Source organism: Notamacropus eugenii, chromosome 6 (assembly GCF_028372415.1).
Source record: "Notamacropus eugenii isolate mMacEug1 chromosome 6, mMacEug1.pri_v2, whole genome shotgun sequence".
NCBI lineage: Eukaryota > Metazoa > Chordata > Mammalia > Diprotodontia > Macropodidae > Notamacropus > Notamacropus eugenii.
Genome location: NC_092877.1, coordinates 348,047,030 through 348,074,268, shown reverse-complemented (window position 1 = coordinate 348,074,268; position 27,239 = coordinate 348,047,030). Strand labels below are relative to the sequence as shown.

Genomic DNA, 27,239 nt, shown 5'->3' with positions numbered 1-27,239 from the left:
TAATTTTTCCAAAGGATGATTTAAAGGCACCATAGCACTGTCAATCATCAAATAAATTTGTGTGTGTTAAGTAAGTCAGCAAAATCTCACATGAGTCCTTTCTAGCTTCAAGTACTTCCAATCCCTCCCCAAATTACTTTATATTTGTCTTCTATGTGTTCTGCGTATACTTATATTCCCAATAAAATGTAAGCTCATTGCGGACAGGAACTGCTGCATTTTTGTCTTTTTACCCCTGATGCCTAGAACAGTAGACTTGGAAAATGTTTGTTGACTGACCTTGAGCACCCGTAGCATAGGCCAAAGAGTGATGACCTTGGAATCAGAGAGGATTTGAGTTTGAATTGTGGTTCAGACCCCTGGAAAGTCACTTAAACTCTGCCTCCATTTTCATATCTGTATTATGGGGATAGTTCATACATAAAGATTTAGATTCATCACAAACAACAAACAAAAATCACAGATAACACACAAATATTTTGATGAACATAAACATTAACTTCATTCTTCCAAAGGATGGAAACCAGCATCCAACTCTTTCTATAACAAAATGCCAATGATGTTTCAATATTTTGATTTTAAAGTCTCTTTCTCCAGCAGCAAATCTGCATATCTTTGCTGAAGTTGCTTTTCTCTTTCTTGCTGTTGCTGGACATCTTTTTTTAAACACTCCAACCTCCTTAGAATTGCTGAATCCTCATATTTCTTTAGCTCCTCAAGAGTACGAAGTTCCAAGTGAGATTGCTCTATTTGGTCCCAGAGATCATCCAGCTGTTTCATTAGTCCCACAGCTCGAGACTGGTAGCCACCAAGCAAAATTTTCAACTTCTTTTCCAATTTGGGAGCTCTCTTCGCTTCTGTGGTCATGTGACTCCTATTTACCTCCAATCTCTTTGCAAGTGATTCAATCCTGTCCTTTTTGCTAGCTAAGATGACTTGTGTGTATTGGTGCTGCCCAGGCAGATATAACAGCTGATTGTAACATTCTTCCCACACCTGGTTAAAACTTCACTTGGCGGCTCACCATGGCTCATTCCTTTCTTTACTACTTCCATCTCCTGTGTCAAAAGGGCTTGAGCCTTCTGCAGTTCATCTGTGGAGAATTTCTCATAGGGATTGTGTTCTAGGTAAGTTATGTGCTTAGCATTATTACTTCCAAATCCTTGAGTTTTCTCCTTTTTATTTCCAGGTTGTTCTCCATAAGGATGATGTAGAAGATCATAGTGAAGCATTGTGATCATCTCTTTTTTAATTAGTTCTTCACTTTTCTGCAGGTCTGTTAGTGATGGTTCTACATTTAAGGGTCTTAGGATAGTTTCATTTACGTTTGAAGGTCTTGGCAGGTCGCTCTGAACAGCTTTGTGCATTAGTTTTAATTCCTTTATACATTCTGCATCTTGGAGAGCCTGCTTTTGAGCATCCACATCAGCAGCATCTTCTGCATAAGTTTCATCAAGCTCATCGTCTTCTAGCTCCTTCTCAGCATTTTCTGGTAGAACAATTTCAAAGTCATTCTTAGGAGCAGAAAGGCCCATCAACCCTAAACGGAGATGCTCACAAGATTCTCTCTCCATCTGCTTCACATACGAGGGGTCATCGTAACCTGCCAATCCCTCTTCAGAATTTATGTTTAGTTTGTCCCTTAGAGGAGTTCTGCCTGGGGTAGTGCCAACAGAAGGTTTAGGAGTCATTTCTTCAGCTCCATGAGGAGTCCTGCATGGGGTAGACCAGACTGTGTTTGGTGTCTGAATGATCTGTCCCTGAGTAGTCACACCAGAGAAGTCACTCTCATGCAGTGGGGTATTAAGACCACCTTTAAATGGGGTGTCCACATCAATAAGAGCCATCAAGTTCTGTGCTTCCTGCAGAATTGGATCTTGGGCAGCTGGAGTATTGGGTGTCCTCAGAGAATGACTATTGGTGGTAATGTTATACTCAGACAAAAGAGTACTGGAAGCCGAATTCATGCCAGATTCCTCTGCTGTTTGAAGTGCAATTTCACTTGCTTGAACACCTTTTACAACTTCCTGAAGTTCTGCATCTGAAATCTGAGGTGCAGGAAGTACCAGTTTGCTTCTCTTTTTCGTAAATTCTGATACTCCGCTGCTCTGGAGAATAGCTGATGGCAAAGCAGACTCCCTTTTTCTCTGCCACTGTTGTTTATCTTTTCTCCTAGCTCTCCTTTCTTTTTTCAGATCTTAACTCCCCATCAAGATCTTGTAGTAAAAGCTTAAAGTCAGCATCAAGTGCTTGATCATTTTCTTCACATGTGTCATAAAAACCCGGAGCAGGCTTTTTTTCAAAAGGAATTTCTACATTATAATCTACTCCTTTCTTCTTTTTCCTTTTTTTCTGAATTTCTATGCCAGCTGCTCGAAGTTCTCTTTTCTTTTGGAGGGCAGCAAGGTGTCTCGCTTCTTCCAGTTGCTTCTCTCTCGCTTTCCTCTTGGCCTTCTTTCCCTGTGTGTTTGCCAGACGGGCTCTAGCTTCTGAGAGCATTTCAAGTTCATCCTCATCCATGTCAATTGGATCAGGTCTGGCTGGTTTCGTTTCTGGATTTGGATCCATCTCTCCAGGTTTAAGTTTTCGGGGATCCTTTGTCCCTTCTTCGTTGTCCCTTTCGGCAGCTTTATCCAGGAGAAATTCATAGTGCTCCAAGCACTGTGCAGCCGTCCTCCTGATGGCTGGGGCAATGGTTCTCCACTGGCATCCATTTGGCCAGGTGCAAAAGCTTTTCTTCCTCCTCCCTAGACCATTCTGTTTTTTTAATGCTTTGGTCCAGCCATTCATACCATGTGGCCTTGCACTGCTTTGCTGACTTCCTATGCAACAGTGAAGCAATCCGGCACCATGGATTCTTCCCATATTTCATTACTGCTGCTTTGAGAATTTCATCCTCCGTGTTCCTCCATAGTCCACCTTTGGGCAGAATCCAAGGCATCTTGGCTGAAGAGTGATCATTCAACAGTCAGCGGAGGCGCCCGGGAGAATGCTGAAATGGCCAGTGGCCGGAACCCAAAGCCGACCCTTCTTAGCAAGGCCTTGGGCTTCCAGGAATCCGTGGCGAGAAAGATGTGGACCTCAGCTTGGGCCGCACAATTCTCGGCTTGGAAAGCGTGTGAGCGAAGGTGAACCGCGGGCTCTACTGTGCCTCGAGGCAAACCAGCTTTGGCTGTGGTCTGCCACTGCTGCTTATGTAACCGGAATGGGGAAGGGGTGGGGGAGGTGGGAGGGAGGGAGCGGGGAGAGGTGGGGCCCTGCCTACCCTAGAGGATTCACAGGTCAGATACAAGGGGTAGGATTCACAGGTCAGACACAAGAGGCAGGATTCACAGGTCACACACAAGAGGTGGGATTCACAGGTCGGGAGGGGCTTTCCATTTGTTGATGGATCTGAGGAAGCACTGACTGGGAAGACCAGACACCAGGCTGATAGATCTGGGTTGAGAATCCGGATTCTTGGGCTTCCCTTTCAATTTTCTCTTGTGAGCAAAGGCTAACCTCAGGGAGCTCTTTCAAAGTGGCTTGTTTTGACTCCATGCCTATTAGAAGAAGCTGGGGCAGAGGGGACAGAGTAACTCTGGCATTACTGCTGCTAATCTATCAATAGTCAATAATCATTTAAGCCTATGTGTCAGGCCCTGTGCTAAGCTGAGGATACAAATAGGAAAAAAGACAGAGATGTCTTCAGAGTAGCATGACCAGGTGCGAAATGAGATGTCCTGAGCTGAGCTCCCTCTTTAGCTTGAGGCCTTGGAGTTCATGGTTCTACCCTTCTATCAGAGGGGCAGAAGATGATGATGATAGGGAATCTTGAGGCTTATTGCATTTTGTAAAATAATGAGATTTTTTCCAGTAATGAGCTTCCTGAGGCATGGGGGCAAACTCAGATGTGCCAGAGTAGTGCAGCCAGGTGAGAAAAAGTCCTTCAAGTTAAAAGACCTGGATTCAAGACCCACCTTGGACCCATACTGGCTGTATGACTTTGGATAAGTCTCAACTTCTCTGTGATCTGGGCAACTCTCTAAGAGAGGGAATCTACAGAGACTTTAGGAGCATGTAGAGAGATTTCAGAAGAATCTGAACTTGAATTGGCAAAACACTAAATATTTTCACTAACTTGTTATTGAAATTTAGCAATTCCTTCAATTACTTAAAAGCATTATTCTGCTAAAGGGTACATAGACTTCAACAGACTGCCAACACACACATACACGCGCACACACACACACACACACACACACACACACACAAACAGTGAAAAATCCCTCCTCTAAGATTCTAAGTTGCAGAGAAGGGTCAATAGATAAATTTCCTGTACTGAGATCCTAGGGCTAGTCCCTATCCCAATCCAAAGCACAGGCACAAAAGACATGTATTCCTAAAGGAGAAAAATCTTTAGAGATTCAATCTACCTTACTAAGAGGAGTGTTTTGTTTATTTGAATTTTGGAATAAAGACCCAACACACCAATTTGGGTATTCTGGATATTTTTTTTTTAAACCAAAGGAAAACAAAGATTATTAAAGATTCATCATATTGCGTTGACTCTTAAGGAGTCTAAGCGTTTGTAATGCTTATATTCACAAGTGGGCCAGATAGAATTTCAACTAGACAGAGTCTGAGCTGGATTGAATCTGAGTGCCTTCGTGGAGGTGAGATGGAATTTATATACAGAAAGTCCGTGGGAAAGACCTAGAGGTGGTCTAGTGGCTGGGAGGAGGGTCTGAGGAGGATCTTGATGGAATTGGGGTAACTAGTGATGTAATCCAGGGTGGGAAAGAGCTGGAAGCAATGGGGAGGTATCAGACAATGCAGGGCTTGGGTGGCATGTAGGTGGGGCAATCAAGAGGTCAACAGATTTGAGTATGAAAGGCCAGGGTAAGTGGAAGGATTCAGGAGGACCTATTCTGGATATTTCAAGAACAGTTATGTCATTGCAAGATCTCTGCAAAAGTTTCACCATTTTTGTCTCATGATTTTGTCAAGAACACCTTAATTTAATTTATTTAGACCATTTTTATAAATATTTTATGGAATTGAGAAAGTAAGCATACAGTTTGGTAGTTACTATTGTCTTTTCAGTCACCTTTTCTTCCTTTTCAAACATTGCCCATGATATTTCCATTAATTTGGAGTTTTTTTCTTTCATTTAGATTGAAATGAATCCTCAAGTTTTGATTAAACAGGTTGCTTCCAACCTGTTTAGTATTTTCTCTGCTCCAAATCTCCAGGATTTATTTTGTCTTTAGCTAGGCTAGCCTTCAGATAACAAAAGAGGTCATTATTAGACCACAGTCAGAGTCTTTCCAGGTAGTAGAATTTGGCTGGGTTTGCCTCCCACTGACATGTCCTTTCAATATCCAGGGACACCTCCATCCCACAATGAGGCGTGTGAGGAGGACATATGTGAAGAGGTATGGAATATTGGAAGGGACAATGGTTTGGGGTTCTGGAGGTCCTGGTTCTAAGCCTCGTTCTGCCACTTCCTTGCTGGATGATTGTGGCTCTGTATCTCTGAACCTCTGTTTCCTCATCTGTAAAATGGTCACCACCAATCTGAAAACATTATCACAGGGAACATGCAAACAAAAATAGATAAAATCAAAATAAAATCCATAGGAGCAAGTTTTTTTAAAAAAAAACTTTCATGGAAACATTCCAGATAATTTTAAATTTTGCCAAATTTTAATATTCTAATTTATGTGAACTTTGCCAAAATCTCGTATTTGTGAAACACTGGAACTTGTAAAAATGGTTATGAATGGGTAGGCACACTATGCCAACATATGTAAGGGGACCATAAACATCTCAGTTGACCCAAATTAGAGCCTTTATGATCTGTTAAATGAGATAAATTTGCAACTAGGTTTATTTGGAAGATGAAATACGGCCCCTCCAAGATGATAATGTCTCCACTGGACCCATTACAACTTATCACTTCAATCTTGGTTTCACACCTCACTGAAAGACAGGGCCATAACAACTCTGTGTTCATGTAAGTGCAAAGCTGGGGCTTTTTAAAAACATTGCCTATCCTATAAATAAGGATTTTGAAGAAGAGGACAGGCCGCTGATCAGTAGCTGGGTTCTCCCAGACTATTGTGTAAATATCTGTTTAATGATATTTTGAAAAGCAGTTCAGTGGTCTGAGAGACAGAAAGGCCTTTAGCTGATCCTAGGCTCGCCTATAAATGTGCATCTTGTGGGGTGAAAGTAGCTGCAGATCATTTACTTGATTATTGATGCAAGAAAGGTATTGGTATTCATCAAGTAATTCAATGCTTAATCATAAGATGTGCATTTGTGGTTATGAAGACTGACTTCATGAACCGAATCCAGCTCAATGTGAGCTCAGGAAATGCTAAGTTGTTTTTGGTATTACAACAAGAACTCAGGTCTATATAAGGCTTTGCAATTTATTGTGGAAGATGGGTAGAATAATGGATAGAGTTCCCGACTTGGAGTCAGGAAAACGTGAGTTCAAATCCTGCCTCAGTTATTTACGAAATGTGTTATCCTGGCCAAGTTATTTAATCTTTCTTAGTCTCAGTTTTTCATTTGTAAATAGAAATAGCTACAGCCCCAACCTTGCAGGGTTAGCTTTCTCCCCAGTCCCTCTCCAAATCTCAACTTTCCTATTGCTGTCAATGGTACCACCATCTCCCCAGGTACCCAGGCTTGTAATATGAATATCATCCTTGGTTCCTTGTGCTCTCTCGGCCTCCATATACAGAATTGTCCTAAAGCACAGGTTTGATAATGTCAGGCTCCTACTCAATAAACTCCAGTGACTGTTTTAATCAAATATAAAATCCTTTACAAAAAATGAAACCCTTCCCAGGCTTACCTTCTCTTACCTTTTTAGTCTTGTACTTTACTGCCTTCTACACATTCTACAATCCAGCACTACCATCTTGTTCCTTGCACAACTCTGTGACTTTTCCCTAGTAGTCCCACATGCCTGGAATGTTGTCTCTCCTCACCTCCTTAAAGACTCAGTTCAAATTCCACCTTCTAGAGGAGTCTTTTCCTGCTGCCCTACTTCTCACCCCTACTGTCTTCCCTCAGAGATTACATTCTATTTGTACTCCATACATCTTTTTGTTGTTGTTCAGTCACTTTTGACTATTCATGACCCCATTTGAAGTTCCTTGGGAGATATACTGGATTGGTTTGCCATTTCCTTTTCCAGCTCATTTTACAGCTGAGGAAACTGAGGCAAACAGAATAAAGTATGATGCAGCTAGTATGTGTCTGTGGACAGATATGAAATCAGGAAGGTGAATCTTCCTGGCTCCAGGACCAGCGCTCTGTCCACTGTGCCATCTAACTGCCCCCATACATCCGATATGCACAGTTATTTACATATTGTCTCCCCTTAGAATGTAAATGACTTAAGAACAGACACCACTTTGTTCCTTTTCTTTGTTTCCCCAATACTTAGCATAATTTCTAGCACATAGCAAGTGCTAAAGAAATGCTTTTTGACTGATTGACTGACAAATGAGATGATATATGCAAATCTTAAAGTGCTATAGAAATGCTAAATATTAGCTATTATTACTCCTGTGCTTTCGTTAGGCCCACTAGTGATGCAGGCAAGTAATAGCAAATATTATGATCTCCCTGTCATAGATGAGCAAATGAAGAGTTAAAGTGACTTGACCACAGTCACATAACTAGTAAGTGTCATATACAGAATATAAATTCATGTCTCTCAATCCCAAATCCAGCATGCTTCCAATCTGTTGGTGTATTTTCTTGGGTCCCAAGAAAAGCTTGATATATGAGAGACCTCAGAAGCTATTCAGGTGAATTCTCATTTTACAGCTGAGAAAAATGAGTCCAAGAAGATTCATATGATCATAGATTTAGAACTGGAATGAACCTCTAAGGCCATCGAAACCAGCTCTGTCATTTTCCAGGGAAAACTGAGGCCCAGGTAAATTGAGTGAATTACCCAAGGTAGTAAGTAATAAAGGTTAGATTTTTATCCAGGTACACTGCCCAGGACAGTTCTATTTTCACTGTGTTCTGCTCTCTCCCTTCCCTTTAGACTGCGAGTTCCTTGAGGTCAGGGACAATGTGTTGGCTTTTCTTTGTATCTTTTGTGCTTAACACAGTGCCTGGTAGAGTGAACTATCAATAAAGGCTTGTGGTCAACAGTCTAATTTCTCATAGTTCCCATATTTATTTCAGATATAAAATGTGTGAATCTTACTCTTGGTTCATTTTACATCCCTTGTATCCTTTCTTCTAACTACCATGTGAGTGCCTGCCTTGTATGAGCTCTTTATAAAATAGTCTTTTAAGCAATACCCCCCACACACATACTGGTCCCCTCAATCTTGTGTGACCCTCTTCTCCTGGGCTGGCTTTTCCGGAACGGTGAAAAAGAACACAGAAAACATGGAGAATTGAGCATTAATTTAATTTTTAGCACTCTAAGTAAAAGATCCTTCTGCAATTACTATATTCACATAGTTTTGGAGAACCTGAAATTGAAAGTTTCACTGTAAGCGAAACCAACTAACAAAAAGTAGTTGCAATTAAGTGAGAGATGGTTCACGGGTTCTCCTAAAAATGTGAAATTTGGCAGTATTTGTTTTTATTATGTATCCAAAGGCAACAAAAAATATCATATCTTTGGACATTCAGTCATCTTACCTTAATTTGCTCATGATGAGCATAAATACAAGTGACTGCCAGTTAAGTGACTGCAGCCAACCTCTGTTAAGAGAATGAGGAGGCAGGGAAATTCTATGACAAGATCAATAAAATCTACATTAAATTAGCACATATTTTATTATTTATTTTGACTCAATACAAATGTGCAAAGGATGTGGAACTATTATGAAACCTATTTTGGAAAATATGGTTCAGAATTAAGAAATAAATGAGGTTTGTAGAAGCATCATGAACATTTTAGCAAGATAGATAAATGAAGAGTTTTTAGTCATGTAGTACATGACAGGTATAATGTGAAGTGCTGAGGATACACATGTAAATAAGCAAGAGAATTCCTTCCCTCAAGGTACATTCTATTGGAGAAATACAGTAATAAGGGGGTTATGGAAAGTGGAGGTGGACAGGGTGCAGTGTCCTTGCATGAACAGACCTGTAAATAGCATGGAGACAAGGCAAGGTTGACATTTCAGAATCAAGGGACATATGGACAGAATTCAAGTTACTGGTGGGAGGTAATGGCCTGAGCAGAGTTGGCACATGAAAAAAATATTTATCCATGCTTCATATATTTTATTCAGGAACAGGGTTATGGAAAGTGCTGAACATGGCACCAACCAAGGAATATCAAAAATATGAAATGTCATAATAGCTTAATGTACCTGAAATGAAAAGTGAAAGAGGTTTAATTTGACCCCAGATGAATTTTTAGGCTCTTCGAAGGAGGAGACTGCTATTGTCATCATCACTAAAATTTGCATAGCACTTTAAAGTTTCCACATTCCTTTAAATACTTGATCTCACTTGAGCCTTGGGGATAACCCTTCAAGGTTAGCTCTAGAGACATTATTATATTTGTGGGCGAGGGAACTGAGGTTCATAAAAGTCAAGTAATTTGCTCATGGTCATATGGCTAGTGGGTATCAAGGACAAGATTTAAATCCAGGTCTTTATGACTTCAAGTCCACCATAGGGTCACAGAATCATAGATCTAGTTGTAGAGGTTCCCTCAGAGGCTTCATAATTTATTTGGAGTCTATCCATTAGGCTACCTTTTTTTTTTTTTTTTAGAAAAATAATGGACCTGATTATAGGATTAATTTATGTATATATGTAAGTCATAATACCTCATAAAGTTCTGTCTGGAGACTTACAAATCTGAGCACCTTCAAATATAATTGTAGTGATGGAATGAATTTACTGCAGGGAGCTACTATATGTAGTATGTATATGTACATAATATATATTATTATATATATACACACATATGCATATTAATTTCTAGAGTAATCTGAAAGGGTGATAAATTCCAAGCCTATCACTGACCTAGGGTATGAGGTTGACTTTTATAGCTTGATCAATAATCTGTTTATGAGAATTATGATATGAAGATGCATCTGATCTATTTAGTTCTGTCCTTGTTTATTGAGCCGGGAGGTCATCTGAAAAAGATTATCTTCTATGTCTTCAACTTTCCTAGAAAACCTAAAATAGGCCCTCGTATAGTGACTAAGAGAGCTGTCCTTGGCACCAGGAAGACCTGGGCTCAAGCACTGCTTCTGACATCATCTGTCTATGTGACCTTGACTATGTCATCTAAGCTCTTAGGGCTTTAGTTGTTCAGTTATTTCTGTCACGTCTGACTCTTTACAACCCTATCTGTGGTTTTTGTGCCAAAGACACTGGAGTGGTTTGCCATTTCCTTCTCCAGCCCATTTTACAGATGAGGAAACTGAGGTAAATAGGGTCACATAGCTACTGTCTGAGGCCAGATTTGAGTTCAGGAAGATTTCATGCCCTCCTCTCTAGGCACTATGGCATCATTTAGCCGCTTTAAGTTACTCTCTAAGACAAAGAAGATGATGGCTTGAATTTGTAGAAGGAATTTCTCCATCTTGGAAATTCTCAACAATAATCAAAATCCAGATCTAGTCCTTATCCATATGGGAAGCTTTACCCTCTACCATCAAAGGTAAAATAATAGTTTTCCCTTTCACTTCAGATTATTGAAAATTTCTTCCCCTGCTCCCCTTCAGCCTTCCACAAGGCATAATACCCATGGTTTATACATATTTGACACCAAGGGAGGCAACCTGGTATGGTGGTAAGAGCAGTGGCTCTAAAGCTAGAAGTCTTGGGTTCAAATTAAGCCTGGGATGTTTATGCTTCTATAAGTAAGAGATTAAATATCATCCAAACCTCAAGTATTTTTATCTCTAAAATCAAGGAGTTGGGCTAGTTAGATTCTAAGATCATTTGATGCTCTCTGGCAGCCTTTGTCATGGACTCCCTTTTCAGTCTGGTGAAGCCTATGAAATACTATTTTAAAATTCAAAAAATACCCAAACCACATAGCATTACAAAAGGAAGCAAATCATATTCAAATTTATCCAAGTAAAATTTATCAAAATGTATCAAGATGAAAATTATCAAACTAAATAATAAAGTTCACACCCTCTGTACTAGAGCTATGATTCCAAGTTGGTGGACCAAGAGTGTGATAAAAAAAAAATCCCAATGTCATTTCCCCCTTTAATTTTAGAAGAGTTTGATGTTTTGTGGGTCTCTGGTTTCCATTTAATTCAGTTTAACATACATTTATTAAGTAGCTGCTATGTTCCAGGCACTGTCCTAGATTCTGGGGATACAAAGACAGATTCCTGCAGAGAGCTTATATTTTCCTTTGGGGGGTGGAGAAGCATGCACAAAATAAATGCAAAGGGAATACAAAGTAATTTTGGGGTTGAGTGACAAAGAACTAACACATGAGAGAATTCAATCACAATGGGATCCCAGAAAAATGAAGAACATTTTACGATAAGGACACATTTCCTTTATCCTCTGTTTTTAGGACAAAGTCTTTGGAGGTATTAGGGAAAGGGATAGACAATGGGACTGTCTATTGCAGGAGCCTCCATGATCATATGTGATCTGGCAATTTGTGTTTAGTTATGCAATTAATTATATTCAATTTCAATGATACCAGATGATCCAGTTCTGAAAGCATGACAACTGGTGTCAGTCAGTTACATGCTGATTTAGGTAGACAGGTGGTTAGTTAGGGCCCACTGAACCAAGTAGCTAAAAAATAAATCTGCAGGCCCATGGGGCATTTGTCAGTCTCCTGAAATATGATGGTATTCAGAATTGAAGGGTCCTTGTGGGGAGACTAATAGAAAATAGAAAAAAATGGACCTCCTTGTACTATTGAAATATTATTGTGGTTAGGAGGCTGAAGTTATAGTCAGGAGAAATCCTGGGTTTTAATTCAATCTCTAGCTCTTAACAGCCACATCACTGTAGGCAAGTTAAATTTCCTGGACCTCAGTTTGCTCATCTGTAAAAAGGAGATAATCGTATTTACTGTTACTAATTCATGAGACTGTTAGGAGACTCAAATTAGGTAATGTAGGTATTTTGCAAAACTTAGAGCATTATATGTCTGTCTGTCTCCTTTATATGTATATGTGTGCGTGTGTGCGCATGTATATGTTCATTATTGTTCATGATGCTAAAGTATGGAGGATCATTGTAATCTATCTAAAAAAGATAAGTGTAGTACAGTGGAAAGTATCAGAGGACTTGAGCTGTATTTCATTAGGCCAGTCACTGACCGTCTCAGAACCTCAGTCTCCTCATTTGTAGAATAAAGGCATTAAACTAGATGAACTCTAGATTCCCTTCAAACCATAAATCTACAACTCTATGATCCCATTGGGCAGTTAAGTGTCACAGTAGATAGAGTGCTGAGCCTGGAATTAGAAAGATCTAAGTTCAAATCTAACCTCAGACACTTACTAGCTGTATGACCCTGGGCAAGTCACTTAACCTTGTTTGCCTCAGCTTCCTCATCTGTAAGAAAAATGAGCTAGAGAAGGAAATGGCAAATCACTCCAGCATCTTTGCAAAGAAAATCCCAAATGGGGTAACAAAGAGTCAGACGCAAGTGGACAAAACCAACATGATCCTACAGCCCAAGCTAAGGTCCTGGAACTCAGTTTCACCCTATGTGAAATGAAGGGCGCTGACTGTGTCTAATCTAGGATCAAGGCTTTCAGACAGGAAATACAAGTGGGAAGGGGTCAAAGAATCCTGGAGATTATCAAGGGTAGCCCCGTGATTTTTCAGTTAAGGGAACTGAAGTTCAGCAAAGGCTAGTGATTTGTCCAGGGTCACTCAGGTAACAAGTGTCTGAGACAAGATCTGACTCATGGTCCTCATGAATCTTAGTCAAAAACTCTACCCCTTACACCATACCATCGAAACCAAACTGCTTCCTTCAATAATGTTTTCCTATAGATTTCATGGATAATATAAATTCTTACTCATGTTTCTTATCTCTGATAAAACTCTTTTGTGAAGAAAAAAATGATAAGTTGATTGGCCCCAATCACATTGGCAGAAAACAGCTCTCAGCCTGCCTGTACGTTGCCAAATCAGCAGAATATTTGAAAAGGAATCCTGTGATTGCTTTCTCTCCAGTGAGAAGGATAGCATGGTGTTTTCAAAAGCCTGTGATGTCCTGATTCCTAATGATATTTCTTAAAAGTCACAAAGCTTAAATATGCTCTCATAAATCCACTTTTTTGTTTGTTTCAGAATACTGTTGTTTTTTTTAGTCATCCCTCTTTGATGAGGTCTTATTTTCTAAGAGCAGCTAAAATTCACTTTCTTTTTTTCCTTTTACCTGTGAGTCTCCTTTAGCCCATCTTATACCCTGCCCCAGTCTTCCCATTCATTTTCTAAGGGGGCAATGGATACCTCCCAGCACAAAACAGAAAGAAAAAACTCGTGAATAATTTGGGGGAGAAATTTTCATATCCCTGTCCCTAAAGCCAGTCTCTCTAGAAAGATTAGGCAGAGTTTCTTCACAGCCCTCTTCTGAAAAGACAGGTACAAACGGCTGTCTCAGAAGGATCATTGGGTTAGAATTCAGAGGGGTGCTCAGAGGTCACTGAGTCCAATCCTCTCTCTTTATAGTTGAGAAAACTCAAAACAGGAGAAACGAAGTGACTTGTTCTATGCCAAAAAGGTGGTAAGTAGCAGAGACGGGATTTGAATCCAGGTGCCTGCACCATGCTGGTGTGGAAGCCTCATACTGGTTGTAGACACAGTGTAGAGTAGGCAAAAGAATACTGATCATCAAGCTAGGAAGGCTTGGGTTTGAGACCCTCCCTAAAGTCTACTAGCTGTATTATTATGAGCAAACATTTTGACCTCTCAAAAGGCTGATACTCTTCATCTTATAGGATTGTCTTGGATAACCAGTTAGAACTAGCATATAGAGTGCTATTTAATGTCAGCTACTATGATTATTCCTTTAGAATAACAAGCAACATACCAGATTCTTTGTGTGTCAAAGTCTGAGTAATTGCGGGTGGGAGGGAAAAGAAACAGTGATGTAGGGTAATGTGCCTACAGAATGATACCCAGTCATTCACAAAATAGGCACTGTGTTGGGGATGCAAAGAAAAAACAAAAAACAACCCTGCCCTCAAGGAACATGCATTTCAAAGAAGTCGACAACATGTACCAATAGATACAAATCCACGGTGTCATGTTTGCTTCTCGGTGTCCATGGCTACATCTCTCTGATCCTCATATTTCCTCTAAATGATCTATTCCTCATCCTGTGTGACTCCAGTCATTACCATATTGTAAAGCCTATGCAAGAATTTGGCCAGGGGTAGCTGGAGTTGACTCAAACTGGCTTAGTAGGGCTGGTTATTAAATATTCAGTGTGAGTGTTTTACACCTTGGAAACTGGCAAACTCTTTTTTCGATTGTCTAGGTTTTAGAAAGTGATGGAGAAAATTATAATAACACAAATTAAATTTAAAAGTGCATTGAGCACACAACCCCCACCCCAGATGATTGCTAAACACTTTCCAGCATGCATTTTTATCTGACCAATGTGCTCAAGGTCTTCCTCTATAGTATTATCTGATATTGTATATTAGAGGCAACTTGATGACACAGTAAATAAAGCATTGGACTTGTAGTTAGAAAGATATGAGTTTAAGTCCTGGCTTAGCCACTTACTTTGTGACTTCAGATATGACTTCTAACCTCTCCGAGCTTTAGTTTTCTGATCTGTTAGATGTGGTTGAAAATTTACCTGAATTTTGTGAAGACCAAGTGAGATTACATACATAAATGTATATATACATACATGTATATCTATGTATAAACACACTACCATGCATGTGTATGCATACGTGACATGTTTGTATGTGTGTGCATTTACAATAATGCATATATGAAATACATAGATGACAAATGTGCATGTCACATACATACACACAATAAATTTATATGTTTTATATGAGTACATGCAACATGTGTGTAAGCACATACATGTCTATTTGCCCCTGTGTCAGGCAACAATAAGAGCATTTAACCAATTTATCAATTAGGATCCTAATTATACTTTTTTTGGTCAGGTTTGTTCATGTTACTTTTAGGAGACATTAGTGTCCAGAAGCCATTGAAAATGCTTTTGAAATACAAGAGTATGTTTGCATCTCACATGTCTTTTGGTTTCATGAGAAGCACCCAGACTCAGTCAGATATATCCTGGTCACTCAGACTAAGAAATGGTGATGCTTCAGAAGAGACACACAAAGGCCATACTGCTTGGTAAATTGGATAATTACTCACTTTAACTACTGTCATCCTCCGTTCTGCATTTGTCCTCATCGTATGGACAGTATTCTCTTTTGGAAGACATTGCTGTCCATGGTTCTTTTCTATGTGTGAGTGAGCATGAATGAAGAAACAAAGGATAAACCACAAGCCTTTCTGCACATTCCTAGGCTTCCTGGTATCAGAACTACTCATTATTTGCTGTTCTTGCCTCTGCTTTGCTGGTTTATAACCCTGTACAGAAAATGTTATTCTCCATAGTCTTGGATCCAGCAAGTTTACTACTGGTCATACACTCTAAAGGAAATTTTTAAAATGAACAAATAAACATAATATTTTCCTAGGCACCAAAATATTCAAAGAGGTACTTTTGTGGTAGGTAGTTTTGAAAATGATCAGTGACATCATGGGGTAATGTCTTGACTCACTAGTGAATTAGATTTAAGTGAGGCAGAGTTGCAAAAAGTCATCAGCATCACTCACTCTCTTCCAGAGTCATTAAAGTCCATGGCAGGATGAAAGTCAAGACAACTGGCAATGGCCCGGGATGCCCTTGGCAACTTCGGTTCTGACCAAGCTCCAAGCACTCCACAGCATCTGCTTCAGCCTTCATGGCTGTTGTAATGAACTGTTCTTCCCCATCCCATCTACCAGCGTGTCTTTACATTTTCGGGGTGGACATCCCCTAAATCACTGATGGGTTTGAGGTCTGTCAGTTACCCTCAACCTGGTTTGGTCGATCTGCTGAGACTATTTTACCATGGTGTGAATGCTGAGAGTACTACAGGTACAAAAACAAACAAAAACAAAAGCAAGAATGTTCTGGTGCCAATGGGGACCAGCTCACAAGAGATAATTATTAGATTTTCAGGAAAAACATTTATACCTTGGAAATTTACAAATGCCGCAAAACACAGCGTGGTTGATTGTTTTGTTGATTGTCTGTACTTAAGAAAGATGGAGAAAATATTCATTTTGTAAAATAAACTTTAGTGTGTTACAGGTATTTTTTTTTTCCTTTTGGAGAACCAACTATTCAATATTTACCAGTACACCCCTGGTTATAAGACATATTTCAGTTTCACATGGGGGCTAGTATGCATGGTGGGATGGGGGCTCCCATTCTGGAGCAATATGAATAGAAAAAAACCCAGAAGGTATCCACAGAGCTTATTATTTTAAATTCTCTCCATGTTGAATTTGCTATATACCTGCTAGCAGATAACAAAAGTGCCACCTTTCAGAGCCTCACAAAGAAATATTCCAGGTTGAGTTATTGCTACTTGGGTAGAGTTCACTAATGAAAGACCTGGATTGTCATGTTTTCAGTATTTCTCAACCTACATTTAAAATTGGATACTCGTAGTATATAAAATAGAAAATTTACTTTCTTTTTTTTTTTTTTAAACTTGCATAGGGTGATGGGGCATTGGAACTGAGTTTGGATCTGAACCAAAAAACAAGGGAATGGGCATCAGATGTTTTCAGATCTATGACTAGGGCTACGCTTCTGGGCAGTTGCCCCAGGATGCCAAAATTTAGTGTGCTCTAAATACTTACATTTATTCAGTATCATAGAAACAATTACATAAGCTAGTGAACTAGAATGATTAGTTAAAGAGGGGAATGCCGTCGTAGCACACCCAGCAGCAGTATTAAGGTATCTTAGAGTCTCTGTCCACAGATGCTGATGTCCTGGCATCTCTTGCCTGTTTACCTCTCCAATAAATTTGTCTTAAACAGTTGGTTCAAAGGCTGTTTGGTGTTACTTACTGCAGTCATTGAAATTGCTAATTATGGTTTCAATTGCTTACGTCACCGAAGTCATTCACCAAATGGAACTAGAATGCGTGTAAGAGTTGGCTATTGTGTACAAAGGTGTCGTTCACACAGACCATATGGGAAACAGCTAGAGAACTTTAGCACAGCATTCAATTCCCTACTTTATTCTGGTCAATAAATTCTATGTTGACAGCAAGTAAATTTAATTTCTATATTTGCCCATATATTCTGGACTTCTAGTTATCTTTAAGAGGACTCCCTATCATATTGTCTTCTTCTTGGCCAATTGTAATGTCCAGTTTGATGGGAAGGACATCTGGGGGTGGACAAACAGAAAACTTAGACCATATGTGTTTATTATTCCTTCATTTATTTTCCTCTCTTCTCTTCCTCCATTATGAATGGTTCTCCACTGTATTACAAAAGCCTTCTTGAGTTGTCTCACTGATTCTAAGGAAATTTGACTCTCCTGATATTAGTTTTCATTTCGCGTGATACCAATTTTATTTTTTTACACCCAACGATAACCTTCTAATTCTATTAGTTTGAGTTTATGGCTCATGCTGAGAGTTATTTGCAGTTTATATCAAAATGAAAGGTTCAGGAATGGGAATTTATGATGTGGTTTTATTTCTCTTCAAAATAAATCTGAAAGAAGAAACCCTTTTCTTTCCCTAGCAGCTGTTCTCACCACCATAGCTAGCATGAATCAAACCCATAGATAGGGAATAAAAATATATAAAATATTCCCCAATAGGCTTCAATGCTACCCAATCTAGTTCTAGGACTTTAAAGTACCCTCCTACTTGCTTTATGACTTAGTATTTTGCCTTTAGTAAAGACTGATCTTCTTTGCATTGGAAATATGCCTCTAACTTAACAAAAATAAAAAGGGAAACTAAGATGTTCTAGAAATTCTCTATTTAATATATTCTTATTTGAAACTTGAATGTGCTTATGGCTTGTCTTAGGTTCTGCAACTACCCTTGTGTGTTTGAATAATTGTCTTTGCCACCCCAAGAGAGGTCTTAATGACAAATGGCTAGTGGCTTACCTTGGAGAGTATATGTCCTTCCAAGGGAGGGAAGGAAGACTGAAGGGCTGTCCCTGACATCTACTATCTGGGATCTGGGATTAGGGACTTTATTCATCTCAACCAATTACTGTGAACCCTCTTATCCTCATCTGATCAACAGAGGGCATGCCACCTGGGACAGAGGTATATTTACATGGACAACCTAATTGTAACCTTGGGGCTGAATTAATCTGCTGGCTTCACTATGCTTTATGTTTGCTCTGCCCCTGTGTTGGGGGAAGCCCCTATGCCCTACATACCCATAGTCTGTGATTCAGAAGCTCTACTCAATAAGTGAAACACCATATCTTCCTGTTGCCTTTACCCACCTTATCCATCCCTGTCCACCTCAGCCCCATCCATATCTATTCTTTTCCACTGTGGCTTCTGGGACCCCTATCCTATTATGAATAAACTTTGCTATATCCTGAGACATCTGACATTCTTTCCATTTGGGGTACTTGTTCACCTCTCATCTCTTGCTCTGTTTCTTGGTCTAATCTCTCCCCACTCCCATCACATTGCCAAATGGTGAAGTTGTCATATTCCTTCCTCTCCACTGTCACTTCTAAACCTCTTACACACGTGCCCCAACTCCCTACAGCCAGCATGGAACAAGAGTTCATTCCTTTCATCTGTATCACCCTGTTTAGATTTTTCTTATGAATTTAACCATTATGAATTTTATCGTGATCAATAAACACAAGCATTCCAATATGCAAATAAGATAAAAATAGGATTGTATGCCCAACTAAAAACTGCTTTTGTGTACAATTTCCTTAAAGTGCGTAATAAATGTGACAAGTAGTAACAAAACTGCCTTTTGTTTGTATCACCCTCTGTAGTTCTTTTCATTTTCTCCTTGTATTTAAAAAAATTTAGTGCTCTTTTCTCTTCTTTGTTCTCACAGAGTCTTCTTGTTGTCAAGAGACAATAAGTGTTCTGTTTGATCCCAAGGATGCAGAAAAAGTTGGGAAATGGCAAGTAGGAATTGGACTGGATGGCAAGGGAAGAACAAGCAAAATCCTCTTCTTAACAATGTTTTTGTTTAGTTGATTAGGCACGTCTGACTCTTTGTGAACCTATTTGGGGTTTTCTTTGCAAGAGTTACTGGAGTGGCTTGACATCTTCTTCTCCAACTCATCTTACAGCTGAGGAAACTGAGGCAAACAGGGTTAAGTGACTTGCCCAGGGTTACACAGATACTAAGTGTTTGAGGTCAGATTTGAAATTGTGAAGATGAATCTTCCTGATTCCAGGCTCTGCAGTCCATCCACTGCACCACCTAGCTGCCCTTCCTAATAAAAATTAGAGGAGCAGCCTTGAGAGGTGGTGTTTTCCCCCTCCATGGAGGTCTTCAGGCAAAGGCTTAATAACCAACTGCTGAGCATAATATAAAGGGAATATATTTTGGTGCTTGTGTTTGACTAGAAGGTTGTTAAGTTTTCTTCTAAGTCTCAAATTCTGTGACTGTGTAGTGATCCAACTTTTGCATCTTTATCCTTCCTTCTGTATTCAATCCCTGATCTCTTCTTAAGGGCTTCAATATTTACATTAATGTCTCTTAGAATAGGCAGTTCCAGTCGGGCAATGCAGCTTTCTTCCTTCCTTTCTTCCTTCCTTCCTTCCTTCCTTCCTTCCTTCCTTCCTTCCTTCCTTCCTTCCTTCCTTCCTTCCTTCCTTCCCTCCTTTATTGCCCCCTTCCATCCCCTTTCCCTCCCTCTTTCTCTTCTTTTCTCCTCTCCCTCCATTCACTCCCTTTAAACACATAGGGAATCCTGTGGGTGCTCTGCTCAAAGGAATATAAATTTTGATTGCTGAAATCTCACAAGATAGCTTAAGGTTTACAAGCTAGATTTTTTTATGGACCATGCTTTAAACCCAAATCACCCTGGCTCTCATTGACTGGCCAACAGTAGGTTCTAGCCCAAGCCTCACTGGGTCATTGTTTTGACTCTCATTACTCGGAATGAGTGTAAATAGTACTTTTTTCTGTTTTGTCCAGAAACCTGAGGGACTTCCCCTCCCAGACTGACTAGGTAAAAGAGGTCATTCTTGGCCTCATTTCTTACCTAGCTTTAATCAGTGAATAAACATTTCCTTAGACAAACTGAGAACTGGGAAAGACCCAGTTTAAAAAAATCAAGGTTCTCCAGTGTATCCTGGCCCATCTCTAGTCATCCTGATCTATCTTTTCTCACTAGACCCAGATGGCTCCAGAAGAGAAAGTGAGGCTAGTGACCTTGCACAGCCCTGCCTCACTTAAATCCAATTCACTTGCAAGTCATGACGTCATCTTCCTGATGTCATGGTCCTCTTTGGGAATGAAGGACAAACAGCACAGACCCACCTTGAACCAAATTAAAATGTAATTGAGAAATAATTAACAAAATAAGTAAAAATACGATAAAACAGATAATTTTAATATGTGGATTTCTCAGTCAAATATGCAGCTCACAGGAATCCTCTTGCATAGTTTAGTGTCCTCTTTCTATGTGATACCATTGTCTTTGAACACCTTACCCTCTCAAATCATATTGTCCTCAATTCTCATGAGTCCCACTCTATCTCAGCCACCTACAATGGTTGTCCCACCAGAGATCTCATCACTCCAAACTCTTTTACCCTCCAGTCTCAAACTTTGAAATTCTCTTCTCTAGCTGTCTGGTAGGAGCTCTCCCATGGCCTCATTTCTCCTAAGCTGTTCTCTGTCTTAATGGTGACCTCCCATCCCTCTCTAAGAGGCTACAATGGAAGGAGCACTGAATCTGGAGGTAGATGCCTTGAGGAGCCTCTGAGGACCAGCTACACTTCTCTGAGTAAATGTACTTAGCAGAAGGCAAATTGTTTGAGAGGAGACTTTTTTCCATTTTTTTCTCTGTATCTCCAAGGTTGAGCGTAGTGCCTTGGACATTGTAGGCATTTCATAAATATTTCTTTAATCCAGTTACATAGATTTTCATTTCATTTTGCTGACAAGTACATAATGAAGATAATTGAAATAAAAATAAAAACTGATACGGATGGAGCACTTAAAAGTTGACAGAGCATTTTGTATACATTTCATCCTCACAAGTAGCCAGTGGAGGAGGCATTGTCTTTGTTTCACAAAGATGAGGAAACTGAGGATCAGAGAGTTGAAGGGACTTGCCCATAGCTTCAAGGCTAATAAATTTCAGAAATGTGATTTGAACTCAGATCTTTCCAGAACTCTTTCCACCGTATCATAATCCATATCTTCTTTAATACTAGAACAAGCATATTGATTCTGCTTAACTCAGATCCAGGTTCCTCCCTACTCCTGCTTTTAGTGGGTCTACTGCTTACTGCTCTGAGCCAGAGAATGAATTAGCTAATAGCTGTTACTCTTTCCTTCTTTCCAATTTCCTTCCTTCTTTCCGTGCTTTCTAAAAAATAAGTTTTATTGATGTCTTTGGTGTTTATGTCATGACTATTTCTGGATTATAGTATCCATCCCCTTAGACACAGAAGTGAAACTTAACTTATGACAAAGGAAAGCAACTGACCAGGGATTACATCTGATAATACATGTGACATTCTACCTCTTTTGTGTTCTTTGGTTCTTCTGAAAGGAGAGAAGTATTTTTTTCTTTTATCATCTGTTCTCTGGTACCACAACTGGTTATCATAATTACTCAGCCTTTTATTTCTCTTTAGTGGTTTTATTCATTTAGATCATTGTCATCTTGTATACATTGTGTAGCTTGATGGTACAAAGGATTAATCACTGGACCTGGAATCAGGAAGGTGTGAGTTCAAATCCAACCTTAGACACTTCCTAGCTATGTAACTATGGGCAACTCACTTAACCTTTGCCTGTCTCAGCTTCCTGAACTGCAAAATCAGAATGATAAGTATAACTGTTAGAATCAAATGAGATAATATTTTTCAAGTGCTTAGCATAATGCCTGCAGGTAATTGACCTCTTTCCACAGGCCCTGTATTTCTGTTTTGACTCATTTCTTAAGTGCCTGAATCTTTCCATGTTTCTTTGAATTTGTCGTTTCTTATTTCACAATAATATTCCATTATATCTATAGACCACAGTTTCCTCAACTACTCTTCTTATTTTCTGGTTCTTTGCTACTCCAAAAATGTAGCTATTAATATTTTGATTTCTATATGTGGACTTTCTTTGTACCTTGGCTCTCCTTGTAGTGTATGCCCAGTAGAGGAATCACTGGGTCAAAGGGGATGACTAGTTTAATCAGTTTTCTCACATAATTCCAAATTGTTTTCCTCAACAGTTGGACCAGTTCACAGCTCCTCCAACACTGCCCCAAATGCATTGTGTTTCATGAGCTCTTGGATCAAGACCTCTTCTTGTGAAATCCCATCCTGATTTGGGTAGGATAGAAGCCAGGAAGATATGCAGAGAAATAATCACCCTTTACCAGCCTGATGGAGGAGTCAGGAGTGTGTGGAATGGGGGAGGAGGGAGGACCACGACTTCATTTTGGATCACAGGCTCTCTGATGTAGACTATGATGACATGTCTGCCAACTCAGCCAGGTGTATCTGCATCTCTAACAATTCACCTGCTAGAGTTTGGTAAATACATCACAGTAAAAGTCTGTTTACTCTGCAAGGAAATCTTAGCAGGATGAGGATAATAAGACCCTCCAAGGCAATAATTGCTTCACTGTGGGGAGCTTCTGCATTTCAAATTGCTTGGCATCTGGCCTTTACCTTACATGCATGGGGAGTAGGATTGCTAGAAAAAAAGTGGGCAGGCAGACAAAGACCATTTACAAGCACAAGGAGTGGAATGATAATATGTGACATGTCCCTCCAGGATCGATCCAAGTTTTTTCACTTGCACTATCACAAGGATTCACAAAATCCTTTCCAAAACTCATCCTCTGGTTGTGAGATTTGGGGGAAATTGACAAAAGTCACTGTGTTTGGCATTTGCTAAAAGAGGGTAGGATGAAACATATAGGGTGTAAACAGGAAATGGCCTGGATTTGGAATCAGAGGACCTGAATTCAAGTCCTACCCTTAGCACTCACCAGCTGTATGATCTTGGACAACTTATTCAACATCTATGAGCTTCAGCTTTCTCACAAATAAAGTAGAAATACCTGAACCACTTATTTCAGAAAGTTGTTTTAAGGATCAAATGAAATAACAGAAAGTGTTTTATGAAAGCTATGGAACACTATAAATTCTAGCTAATTTCTCACACCTGGGCATGTTAGCAGAGGCTAGCAAATCAATTCAACAAACATTTGTTAAATGTCTACCATGTGCCATCCTCTGTATCATGCACGGAGAGCATAAAGGCAAAAATGAAACACTATCATCCATCCTTCATTCCCAAAGAGGACCAGTGGCTTCAGGATTGGGTGCTGGGGGTGATGTCCCAACTTGCAAGTGAACTGAATTTAAGTGAGGTAGGCCTGTGAGAAGTCATGAGCCTCACTCTCTCCTCTGAGTCATTGGAGTCCAGTGGCATGACAAAGGTCGTGAAACAATCCTTGTCCTTAAGGAATTTAGATTCTATTTGGTAAATAATAGCAGGGAATGCTTAGTCAGTGGGCCAGCTTAATGTATTCATTGAAGATCCTTTATGTGACAAGAAAGAAGGAAAGAAAGAAAGGGAGGAAGGGAGGAAGGAAGAAAGGAAGAAAAGAAGGAAGGAAGGAAGGAAGGAAGGAAGGAAGGAAGGAAGGAAGGAAGGAAGGAAGGAAGGAAGGAAGGAAGGAAAAAAGAAAGAAAGGAAGGAAGAAAGAAGGGAAAAGAAAGAAGCTTTGTCTAATGAAAGCTGTATCACAGACATGAGGCTTCACATCCAAAAGATGGATGTGGACACTCAATATTATCTCATGCTTCAGGGGGTTTCCGGTTCTAGGGTCAGCAGGACAGTTGCCCTTAAAAGCTGACCAGAAGGAGTAGTCATGACTGTTGTGAGCCAAAGGATGTTGTCTCTAGTATATCACCTGCCCCATCTTGTTCCTTGATTCCTCTTTATATGGTTTCCTCCTCATCTCCACCTGACCCTGTGCCTTATCCTGCAGCTTGTGCTGCTGGTACCTGCTTCTTAGCTTGATTTAAGGCCTCCCTCCATGACCCTTGGCTTCCTTGACGGCTGCATCGAATCTCTCCTTTTTTCCTTCACCACTTTCTTGGGATTGCCTAGGAGTTAACTTCTCTATCTTATCTCTATCTCAGAGAGACAATTACTTCCCAAGTCCTGTCAGACCTATCCATACAATCTCTAGCATCTTCTACCTTTGTTATTCATTCTCTCACTCACTCTGTCTCTCTGGCTCCATTTCTCTGTGTCTGTGTGTCTCTCTGCCTCTCTCTTTCTTTCTTTGTCTCTCCCCATCCCCTTCTCTCTTTCGTTCCTGGTACCACAGATGAATATAAGAGATTCTTCTGAACTGAGTCAAGTCTCTGGTACCCACTACCAAACCAAATCAACACAGCATTTATCTATTTAATTAATTAGTTACTTATACTATGCTCCAGGCAGTGTGCTAAGTGCTATGGATACAAAGAAAGACAAAAACATTTTCCATACTATCAGGGAGCTCACAGTTGGATGGAGGGAGATATCATGAAAACAACTATATACAAATAAGATGCATTATAGATAAACTGGAGATAATCTCAGGGTGGGGGGAGTTATAAGTATTAACAGGGATCAGAAAAGGCTTTTTTTTTTTTTTTTTGCAGAAGAAACCCAATGAGTCCTACTGCTCTCTGAACTGTATTAATTCAGTTATTAATCTTGTTTGCCTTGTGATCCTATTTTGGGTAATAACATCTGCAACCTGACCATATCTGCATTGTATGTAATTAAAGGCTCAAGATATCCCTCAGCAAAGAAAGACTGGACAGCTAATCTGAGGACAGAACCCTGCCTCAGCCTCTTCAGTATCTTGCCAAGAAAACCCAGCTACTCTGATCTAGGTTCAGGTGTTCAAAAAGTCTATGTCAATCCTCAGAATCCTGTCATCCATCAGTCTCTGTGACAGATTCACCTGGAAGGAAATGGAGCTTTCTCACTTTCTTTTTTTGACTCAGTTATGGTTCTTCATGGCCAGAACTTCTCCACAGACCATCTGAAGGATAGTTCCATCCCCTGCCCCACCCTGACCAAATCATTAGTCTCGAGGTCCAGGGGCAACCTCACCCAACATGGAAGATAGCCTGATACTGGGTCAATATATGTGCTTCTAAGGTAAATTACAAGGATGTTTGAAAATCTTCAGTGGAGAGAGGTCATCAGTCAGCAACTCTGAAATAAAACTTCCAGGACTGGAATATAGGAACACCTTCCTGGTGGCTGACCTATACCGCAAAGGCCAATCTGTCCTATGTAAAATGTCCCTGCCAGAAACTATGGTCCAGTTTTTGCAAATAGAAGAGTGATTAAACTCCCGGCATAATATCTTACTATTTTTTTGTCCACTAATCCTCTATCCTTCTGCCTTCTGTTCAATCAGAGAGACTCCACAGTAATTACTCCCCAGTAATCTATACCAAAAAAAAAAAAAAAAAAGGCCTGTAATTTTGAGGGAAAGAGTCTCTCTGTGAGACTTATGAGCAGCACAGTTACCATCTTTCCATCTAATTGCTTCACTAGGCACAAAGAAGTACCTCTACTCCATACCCAGTGGAATATAAGCTTCTTGAGGACAAGGATTATTTCATTTTTGTTTTTCTATCACAAGGTTTGACATGAATTAAGTGTTAAATGCTTGTTGAATTAATTCAACTTAGCCAAAAAGTTACTTTCAATTGTAGTACCACCATTAAAAAGAATCTTTCAGGTTTAACAGTTAGGCTTTTGATCTACAGGTAGATCTTCCTTTCTAGGGAAGAAAAGGGTGGCCTGTGAGATTCTACCACCATCGTCATGAAGCCTTTTGCCAGGCTACTTCTCTGCTCTTAGGTTTGCACCTGGAACCAATTACAAAGCCAGATGAGCCTCTCCTTATTATGGCTCTAGCCCACTCCTCATGAGTTTAAGCTGGATGATAATAAAGATCAATGCAACATAGTGGCCAAAAACAATGAGATTTAGGCTACATTAATAAAAATTTAGTGCCCAGAACAAGGGACATGATAATCATGTTCTCTCTGAACTGGACAAACTGCAGCCAGTAAATTGTGCCCAGGATTATTTTAGAAAAGAAAAGGAGTGAAAGGATTTATTAACTATCTTGAAAGAATGGTTCATAATAATGTATTTGCATAATGCTTTAAACATTTTAACACTTTACATGCATTACCTCATTTGAGTCTCAGAAGAATCCAGTGATATAAGTTCTACTATTTGACCCATTCTATAGATGAGGAAACTAAGGCAGAGAAAGGTTAAGTGGGTTGCCTAGGGTCAAACAGCTAACAAGCGTCTAAGGCAGGATTACAGATTAGGTTTTCCTGATTCCAAATCCATGACTCTATCTACTATTATACCTACAGATTTCAGCCCAAGGTGAGAAAGCACTTTCTAACAATTAGACCTGTACATGAAATGGGCTGTCTCCCAAAGAAAAACTCCTTATATTGGAATTTCTTAAACAAAATAAGGATTGCCATTTTTATTAATGTTTTAGAAGAAGAGCACGATTTAAATCATTTCGCTGGGGGCAGGATTCATACAATGTAACATGGTATAAAAATAATCTCATGAAAATCTTTGTAATTTTTTTTCAAAAATTCTACATGAAAAATAATCTTAAGTCAATTTTTAAAAGATAAATCCAAGTAGAGTTTGGGGAGAGACTGTGGGATATATGCCCCCATTGGGGCAGAGATCCTGTGACACTGGTCTTTTCTAGCTCCAAACATGATTTTATGACTGCGCTTGGAGGAATGAGGGAGACCCTGCAGGGGTCATCTAACTTTGGGGCCTGAAAGGTAAGGATACCAAAAAACATTGCTTGGGAGACTACAGCAAGGGAGGGGGGCAGGGAACAGGCACAACTTCCCTTGGGGTAAATATATTGGGTAGAGTAAACACCCAACTACAAAGGAGGAACTCTCTGTGGAGTGAAGACTTTGGTCACAG

General features: G+C 39.8%; 1 pseudogene; it reads right to left on the bottom strand.

Annotated features, from left to right (window-relative positions):
- Positions 1 to 564: 564 nt before the first annotated feature.
- On the bottom strand, positions 565 to 2,941 carry LOC140511720 (cell division cycle 5-like protein pseudogene; annotated as a pseudogene).
- Between the last annotated feature and the right edge of the window lie 24,298 nt (positions 2,942 to 27,239).